We start from the raw sequence: 9,671 nt of genomic DNA on the forward strand, positions 1-9,671 counted from the left end.
CGAATATCCTTGCCCAACATTTGTTACAATGCGAAATACAAAAACACACATTGACGCGAACGAAATAAGCTCGCATTATTCAAAGAACGAAAAGTAACACTACAACACTATACCTAGCTGGAATATATGGTCTTTTAGTATATTGCTGTGATGGCGTTGGGTTGCTCCACATAACTCAGCGGGGTTACAAAGTTACTATATATTTAGCCGTTGAATCAACAAAATGTGTTCCTCTCCCCCACTTTCTCCCGTTACGCTCCCTACCTCTACAATCAAACAAGAAAGGAAGAAAGAAAGAGAGTATAAGTAAGAAAAAATTATCAGGACAGTATAGGCATAATTTTGTCACTTCGCCTATCTGAGAACGTCAAGAAAATCGCCACACTTGCGAAAAAATGCCTGGAGGTTATTACCCTCTCCATTTTTATTAAGTATGCTTAATAAAGTCTTAGCACCGTTCAGTGGCGCCGGCAAGCCTTCACAGCCTATGCGTCTGGTGGAACATAATCGACGGCAGTAACGATAAGAGCGACGTCCAAGGGAACAGGACATTATGGCTGTTCAAGACGAAGCACCGTCGGGAAAGTCACAATGCGAGCAAGACCTTCGAAAAAAGAAAAACAAAAATTGCTGTTTCTGAAGCGCAGACAATGCTCTATTCTTCATAATCTAATCAGTGCCCGGTGCGATGAACTCAGCACAGAGATACACCTACTTAGTCTTTCTTGATGCTTTTATCTCCTTTTGTTTTCCAGTGAGAAGACGAAACGGAAACATATATGCGATGCGGCCTTCGACTGCTTTGCGTGCTGCCAATCTGGACGGCCAATCAGCCATTATACCCCGACAGTTGCAGCTGCAAAGTTATTGACCGTTTGCTTATATGTTTATTAGCAACTCCTACGGCTTGTCTCATTCGCGGTACGACAAAGAGTGCAATCGAAACTGCAGTTGTGGGGCTGTATATTACGGGCTCATTGCTTAGGCGATGTCCTAGCACAACAAACGGTGGATGTGTACCGTATTCACGAAAGAAGCACGTCGTGTGTTTTGGACAACAGGAGCTGAAGTCATGCGACTCGCTCCGGCACGTTCCTGTAAATCAAGCGGCTAAGGATGTTGCGCATGTGTAACTTGCACACTCGAACGAGCTATATATACAGCTAGTGGCGCTCAGGTTAAGTTGGAAGGGCGCAATAGAAAAGAAAATAATGTAGAATACTTATTGAACTTAATACCTATTGAGTCTTTTTCACCGTATTATGCTGTGTAGAATACTCAGTTTCATATAATTTATAACTTAAAGATAATGAAGAAAGACATTAATTCTTGCGCGAATTAATAAATTCGGGGGAAAAAATTAACAACTCACAGTTAATATAGCCTTCTTCGAAAAGTTGAAATACAGACCGCGGATGCCGGAGGAGATGTGCATAATAAAACACAAGGTGGTGCTGTGCAGTCAATGCGCATCAAGCGAAAGTATTTGTAAAAAAAAAAACGCTTTTGTGCGTTCACTGCTATTTATTGCCGTGGACCCAATACCTTGGCAGCTGGGAAAGTGGCTCAAGTGTACACGGAGTTCTCGTTCGAAGTGCTGTCCACATTGTTGTATGTTTGGGACATTCGAGGGGTAAACTGCGTACTTATTCGTCGTCATGGCCACATACACATATTGAAGAGGGAACGCCCTAAATTAGATGTGAAAGAAATGTGGAACGTATGCAGTTCCGGGATGGAAACGATGCAAGGGCGTGTCAGTGCATTGCAGAAGCTGATCACGCAGTTGGTAGCGAAGATGGCGATTGACAATGCATAATAATAAATATACTTTTTAAATCTACCGTTTTACGCGCAAAACTTGTGACCTCATAATGAGGCACGCCGTTGTGATTCTGGGGCGTTACGTGCCAAAGCCGTAACTTGATTATTAGGCACACCGTAGGGGGAGACTCCGTACTAATTTAGACAACCTGGGGTTCTTCAACGTGCGTGAACGGTACACGAGCGTCTGTGCATTTCGGTCCCAATCGAAATGCGGCTGCCGCGGCCGGGAGTCGAACCCTCGACGTCGAGCTCAGCAGCGCAGCGCCGTAGCCGCTGAGCCACCAAGGCGCTCCTTCTGTGCCCGTCCTTGCTTCCGCTCGTCAAAGTCCGCTTCGCTCAGCAATTTCCTCGGGCGCAGCATGGGAATGCAAAGGCGAGCAGCGACCGAACGAGCGCCGCTTTCATTCCGTGCCGCCATCCCAATGCACTGCAGTCCCAAATGTACCCGGCGCCAACGCGGCGTGGTGCTCCTCCACGTGCTGAAGGCGGAGTAGCTGTGACAAGCACTATCGCGTCACTCCACTCGCGAGGGAGGAGCGTCGAACTTTAGACCGGGCTACCTTCGGGATAGGCCCACATTTCTAGGCTGCGCTATTTCTATTACGAGCCTCTCGAAATATGCTAGAAACGCACACATCCGACACGGAAAAGTGAAGGTAACTCGTTAAGAAAGACAGCGTCTTTGATATAAGCTCGATGAATGGTGTAGTTCCTTTAAGGACCACGTAAAAACATACATGTAACATATTCGAGCGCTTCTAGTCGCACTAACAGCTTCGCTGTGCAAACTTCACCACGTGCAAGATCCCGGGTTCAATTTCCCCTACCGGAGATTCATTAACGAATACCATGGTTTTTTATCTGCTTTGTAACGCCATTTGTAGTCGTGCGTGCGTGCGTGCGTACATATATATATATATATATATATATCTGCGATGACTAAGTAAGCTATTCCTATTCCAAGGAAATAAAGCTGACTGATTGATTGAACTTAAGAAATTGCCTATGGCAGATAGCACAATTCAAAAGCTGGTCTACTCAAAGAGACGGGCATTTCTTGCACGAGAAATCGAAATGGATAATTTACTAACTAAAGGAAAATGAATAGTTATGTTTCTAACTAATCACCTTACGTCACATATTGCAGTTTACAAATTGTACCTCGTGAGTGTGCAAGGCATATCTACTTGAATATAATTCCATGGATGGCATCATTTTCTACATATGGACCATCAAACTTCCTGTAGAAATGCGCTGTTATACCACTTATGTTTTTTTAAATGCCATTTTATGCATGGAAGCACTAAAGTAACTGGACCGCTAATGTATTTCTTGGAAAGTTCGGGAATTAATATCTCGAAACTGGTGCCACTCTCAGAATTAGTTCCAATTGGATTTACCTTGCAACCTCCCAAGCTACAATTTGCAAATTTCTATGTGAGCTGCGAAGTAATTAGTTAAAAAAACATAATCAGTAAATGTTTGTTAATGAGTCGATTACGCACTTTCATTGCTCGTCCAAATGATGTCCGCCTGTTTGGGCACTTCAGCTCGAGCATTGTAATTGTGCTATCTGTCTTGTCAGAGATGATTTCTAAAATTTACCTAAAGTCCTCGCAGAAGCACCCGGTATATGAAGACGCACAGTGCGAGAACATTTTATATTTACGGTGTTTTGTCCGGGATCAGGCCTTCATCAGGGAATCACTAGATCGAAGGACATGTTTGACTTCATATATATAGCAGAGATCGAAGTACACAAGACAGGGAGCGCAGGCAAGGAAAAGGGACGGAGGGACAGAAGTAGACAAGGATGAAGTAAACCGAAGTCAGCCCGTCCACATGACGACCAGCTTGCTTTGCCAGGGTCGCTGCCCCTGGTCAGCTTCTGTCGCTCCTGATGAATTGCATCTAGAAACCTTCTTTCGTAGTGGAGTGAGCAGCATTCCCATGGTACTGGTACCTCTGAATGGCGGCTCCATTCGAATCAACAACCCGCCAGCAATTCAGGCGGATCTTGCTGTGACTCATCCATACCTGCACGTGTCAGACGTTCACCAATTTGGATGAGGAGGCACCGTCTACAGATTGCCAGATGAGGCATGTGTAGCAGGTCTAAAGCGTTCCTCGTTTGGCTCCACCAAGGTGAACGCATTCATTCCGTCTCATCTGGCATGTGCGAAGGGAATAGTGCGGGGTGACGGACTCTCGAAGGAGTCCATCAGAAACACTAGAACAGCTCTCTGCGGCAGGTGTTATCGCCCTATATCGGCGCTACCGCATGCCTGATAACGCACGTGTACCTACAGAATCCGTGATTGCCACGTTTGCAGGTATAGCATGTCCCACAGAATTAAAAATATGGCTACTAGTTTTTCGTGTAGATCTTCTTGCATCGCGTTCGTTGCAATGCCGTAGTTGTTGGCGTTTTCGACACAGCGCGGGTGGCTACAAGTCATACCCTCGTTGCTGCATCTGCGGCGAGGAAAATCGGGGCAGTCAGTGCATCACTCAGAGAAGTGTTGACTATGTGGAGGAGCCCATCAAGCTAATAATTCCGACTGTCCCTTTCGAAACCAGAAAGGTCAAATTACTGAGGTAATGGAGAGGAGGCGTTGCTCCCGTAGAGAGGTTACTGTCACTGTAAAGGAAAGATATGCTTACGCTGGGTGTTGTAGCGCGACAACCCGCCATGGGTCCAACCATTCAAGAAGCGATTGCAGCTGCGGTAGAAAAGTCGATGGCTAAGGTCATGGAACGGCTCGTTGAAAGTGTGACTGTTCTTATATCGCAAATTGTTTCTGCACAATTAATGCAGCTGCTGCAGGCAACTTCTGTACTTCTTGCAAAGTCAAAACCTCATGCGGTACCTATCTAATTTGCCAATGGGAAGTACGAAAAATGCTATGTCTTTTTTCCCTGACAAGGAATCAAATGCAGCTGGACCCAGTAACTTGAAGTCGGATGATGCATCGAGCATGAATGTAGAGTCACGGGGCCCCAAACGTCGCGGGTCCCCCACGAATGCTGTTTCGAATTCTCGCCCCCATTCAAAACCTAAGAAAAGCCTAATGCCACCGAGCTATAGGACTCTATTTTGGAGCGAGAAATTGCCACTGCAGTGCTCTCGCCACCCGAGGGTTTATGAGAGTGCTCCAGTGAAATCGTCGCTCTATACTTGCTGCTTGAACAGATTTACTTCATCTCTCACATGAATTTTGTCCTGATATCATACTTTTACAAGAAACTTGGTTGTATACAGGCAAATATTTTTTAATTGCAGAATTAACGGCGTTTTCGTTTGGACCGTCCTACTGGAGGCGGAGGTATTGCGATATTTGTCTCAACTAAATTTTGCCACCTAACAAAGTTAGAATTCACATTGTGGCCCCAGACAGCGAAGTACTTGTGGTAGAAATATGGACGCCTGGATGTAGATATTTTATAGTCCTAAATTCTTGCTTTCCTGTAGGGATTCAAGAAATACGTCCCTTAGATGCAAATATAGCAAACTGCGGAAAAGATATAACCTTTGCTGGTGATTTCTATTCACGCCATGTATCATGGGGATGCAAAACGGACCAGTGTGGTAAGTGACTGTGGGCATGGAGAGTAGATAATGAGCTCTTTTGCATGAACACTGGAGCAGTTACGTTTCTCTGAGGACAGACTCGCTTTGTTGTAGACCTCACATTTCCTGAAAGAAATAGTGCCGTATCATCATGGTCAACGATTGACTGTGCCACAAACAGTGACCACCTGCCTGTTGTTTTTGAAGTGGCAGACCCGCCAAGCTCTCCGGAGCTTCAAAAGAGACAGACAGACAGAAAATAAACTTTTATTGAGGTCCTGAGGGACTAGCCGGCGGAGACCCGTTGGGACCCCCGGCTTGCCGCTGGCTGCTCCCATGTCGGAATCGGGAGGCCAAGCCTCTCCGTTCTTTCACGGGCCCTCTGGACGACCATGGACTGGATGGAGCTTGTGGTCCGTACTAGATATGGCCTCGTCCCAGTCCCGTTCGCTGGTGAGGGATGTATCCCGTAACGCAGGACACTGCCAAAGCATATGAGGTAGAGTGCTAACCTCCTCCGCACAATCCGGGCACTGTGGGTCAATTTCTGGGTAAATTTATCCTGCTTAAGAAACCTCGCGAGGGATATGACCTAGTCTGAAGCATACTAAGCGTGATTGATTGAGATCTGCATAAATTTGGGTGTGGAGGCGGGAAGCGCCTGCGTTCCTCTTTATAGTGGGAGACGGATTCAATGTAGCCCCACCGCCGTCGCGGCGCGTTAATTCTCGCGCACGGCGGTGAGCAGTCTCATTGGGGTTCGGGACGCCCGGCAGCACGTTGTCGCCCAATTGAGCAGGGAACCATATAAAAGAGAAGTTTATTAATTATACTCGTTTTAAGACTCGGTTGAAATCGGAATTTATTTCAGTTAAACATGTGAATTGGAATCAAAAGGCTGATAGTTTGTGCTCGGTATTGGAGGATTCTCAAAAACGATAAGAATTTGTAATGCATTCGAGTAAAAGTAATAGCCCTAGTAAAATGTGGAATGACGACTGCAGTAGAGACTATAAGCGGAGGAAAGCTACATGGAAAAAGCTTCTACACAACCAGTAACGACTACGAATACATAGCAGCTACCTTTAAACGTACAGTTTCTAAAGCGAAAGACGAGTATAACATCAGGCAGTTTGATTTCTTGTCCCAAACATGCAACGGTGGGGCATTGTTCCGCTTTCTGAGATCACGGAAGATGATTCAGCAATCAATTAATGTTGACTCACTTGTTCTCACCACGAGCGAAATTACTGAGTTCTTGGAACAAATTGACAAAGGGCTTGAGAGCCTCTTTTCATCTTGCTTCCCTTGTCGGCCTTTATTGCTTGACTTTGCGGATGATTTCGAGGAGGTGTCATTACCGGAATTGGCTTCGGTGGTTGTAAGTTTGCCTACTGCCGCGCCCGGTACGGATGGGGTTACATCCGCAATGATAACAATTTTGCATAAGGAGTATCCCGATGACTTATTGGCACTTGACAATAATTCCATAAAAAGGGCTTGCATACCATGAATTGAAATGGAAGCTCGCTAAAGTAGTAATGCGGCACAAAAATAAAAGTAGCGAATATACACTGGAGAACATTCGGCCTATTTCATTAACGTCAAACCTTGTTAAACTATTCGAAAGAATATTACATTTCCGAATCATGAAGTTTGTGAACACCGGAGAACTGCTGAACCCTTTCCAAATTGATTTTAGACTAGGGCTGTCCATGGCGCTACGGGCAATGTGCATCAATGGTCCCGCTAGATGTCGCCAAAGCTTATGTCAGTTTCGAGCGTTCAATATTGTTGGACAGAATGAATGCACTAGATCTTCCCGAGTATTCTATAATATTGATAGCCGAGTTCTGAGGGAGAGAGAATTCTTCTGTGTTAAAAATGGTATCGTCTGTAGAAGGTATAGACAGACCTGTGATGTATCTCAAGGGGCCGTTTTGTTTCCTGTTTTTCAATATGTTCCTTAGTGATAACCCTTGTCATGCTGTCGCACACACATACGTCTATGCATATGATATTGTATTTTTTGCTTCGGCAGACGACAGTCATTCTCTCTACAGAACATTGCAAGCTTATCTCACTGGACTTGAACAATGGCTGGAAGGAATTCACCTATCTCTCAACGTTAACAAGAGTGTTGTGCTGGTCTTTCAGCTAAGGAGTCCAGTGTATCTATCTCTCTTTTATCAGAAAAAAATTCGACGCCCAGGTTGAACAAACGAAGTACCTGCAGTGATTTAGGACAGTAGACTCAATTGGCTACCACGTATTGAGTGTTGTTAAAAAAGGAGGCCGCACTCTTGGAGTATTAAGACGGCTGAGCAACAACTGCTCTGGAATGCGAGGAGACACACTACTAATGATACGCAGCAGATATGTCAAACCAATATTAGAATTTGGGTGTGTTCTGTTCTCTGGGGGTGCCGCTTACAAACTTCGTCGTCTTGCTTAGGAGAACGGGATGCGCTCCGCCTCTGCCTTGGCCTCCCCAAATTCGTATCGAACGCTATACTGGACTACTAACAGTCCTAAACCTTTCTGCGACTGCATGAATCACATTATAGAAGACACCAGACAGTATTTATTAGTCAGCCCACATTATTTTTTAATGTCCATTGGCTCTGTTTTCATACGCCACAAGTGGTTTCTGCGTAGGCACTACTCGAGCCCTTGAATGCATCAAAGTCTACTACCGTCCCTCTAGATATGATTTTTGATAAGATCTACCCAAATAATGTAAAATATTTATGTGCACGAGTACTCAATGACTTACTGGATGATCACGCAAGTCATATTCAGACAAACGCTATGATAACTAGAGATGCCTCACAGAGCAACGAAGAGGTAGGGGCAGAAATTTTTTCTCATTCAATTTATTTATTTATTTATTTATTTATTTATTTATTTATTTATTTATTTATTTATTTATTTATCTATTTATTTGTACACGCTGCAGCCTCGGTGAAGCTATTGCAGGAGTGGGCAGTGAGGGAGTGAAGAAAAAAAAAAGGAAAGCGAGAAAGCAAAATACAGGCACAAAAAATATGAATATCAAGTATATGTAATTGTTTTAAAAAATTCTTCAATGGCCAATGGAAAGAAGTTGTGCTTGAACATCTCCGTTCGGCAAAAGAAAGGGGTAAGGTTGAGATTATGAGAACTCCTAGTTATAGAAGGTGGACTAAAGTTCAAATAATTATTTAGTGTAACAAGGCGCTCATAATGAATCAGCGTGTGTAAAAATTTCATGCATTCTAAGCGGCGGCGAGATGAAACAACTGTAAGACCTGTAGCTGTATAATGGGAAGAAGGGGAAAAATCTCGGGTATAGTTGCGAAAAATGAAGCGCACTGATTTCTTTTGGACTGATTCTAATATTTTCATATCGGATTTCTTATGAGGATTCCATATGATGCAGCCATAATCAGGAATGGGGCGGATAAGTGTTTTATACGTCATCAGTTTGGTATCCTTTGGAGCCTTACGCAATGAACGATGGAGGTAACCTATACGTCTAAAAGCTTTGTTACATGTGATGTCAATGTGTTTCGACCATGACATCTCATGGGAGAAATGAAGACCAATGTATTTAAATTCGGTAACTCTTTTTAAATCTTGATCATGGAAAGTGTACGTGAAAAGCGATGGAGATGCGCGTCTGGAGAAGGACAGGGAAACAGTTTTAGAGAAATTAATGTTCATTTGCCATTCCTTGCACCACCTACAAAATTTTGCGAAGGAGTCATTAAGTAAATCATAATCCATTGGTGTGTTAATACTATGATAAAGGACGCACTCATCAGCGTAAAGACGAATATTAACGGACGCGCAATGCGGCAAGTCATTAATATATAATAAGGAAAGAAGTGGGCCTAAAACGGAACCTTGTGGAACGCCGGATGAAACACTGACAGGAGAGGAAACGGAGCCGTTAAAGTGCACAGACTAAGAACGCTGGGTTAGGAAGCTATGTATCCAACCAACCAGAGCAGGGTTATTTAAAATGGAGTTAAGCTTGTAGGGGAGTTTTGGGTGTGGGACGGCGTCGAAAGCTTTGGATAAGTCAACAAAAATGCCGTCAATCTGTCCGCCTAAATCTAAGGACTGACAAATATCGTGCGTGAATTGGATTAGTTGGGTAGTGGTGCTATAACCGCGACGGAAACCATGTTGGTAATTGGATAGGGTATTGTGGCTTTCAAGAAATTCCATGATGTGTTTAAAAATTATACGTTCGAGTAACTTGCATGAATGGGAAAGTTAATGAAAT

At 44.1% G+C, this 9,671-nt stretch overlaps 1 protein-coding gene across 4 annotated transcripts in view; it reads right to left on the reverse strand.

Annotated features, from left to right (window-relative positions):
• LOC135917503 (uncharacterized) overlaps positions 1-9,671 on the reverse strand; it is a 321,200-nt gene that overhangs the window by 46,357 nt on the left and 265,172 nt on the right. The gene's annotated exons all lie outside the window — the stretch shown is intronic.

The sequence above is a fragment of the Dermacentor albipictus genome, chromosome 3 (assembly GCF_038994185.2).
Source record: "Dermacentor albipictus isolate Rhodes 1998 colony chromosome 3, USDA_Dalb.pri_finalv2, whole genome shotgun sequence".
NCBI classification, from domain to species: domain Eukaryota; kingdom Metazoa; phylum Arthropoda; class Arachnida; order Ixodida; family Ixodidae; genus Dermacentor; species Dermacentor albipictus.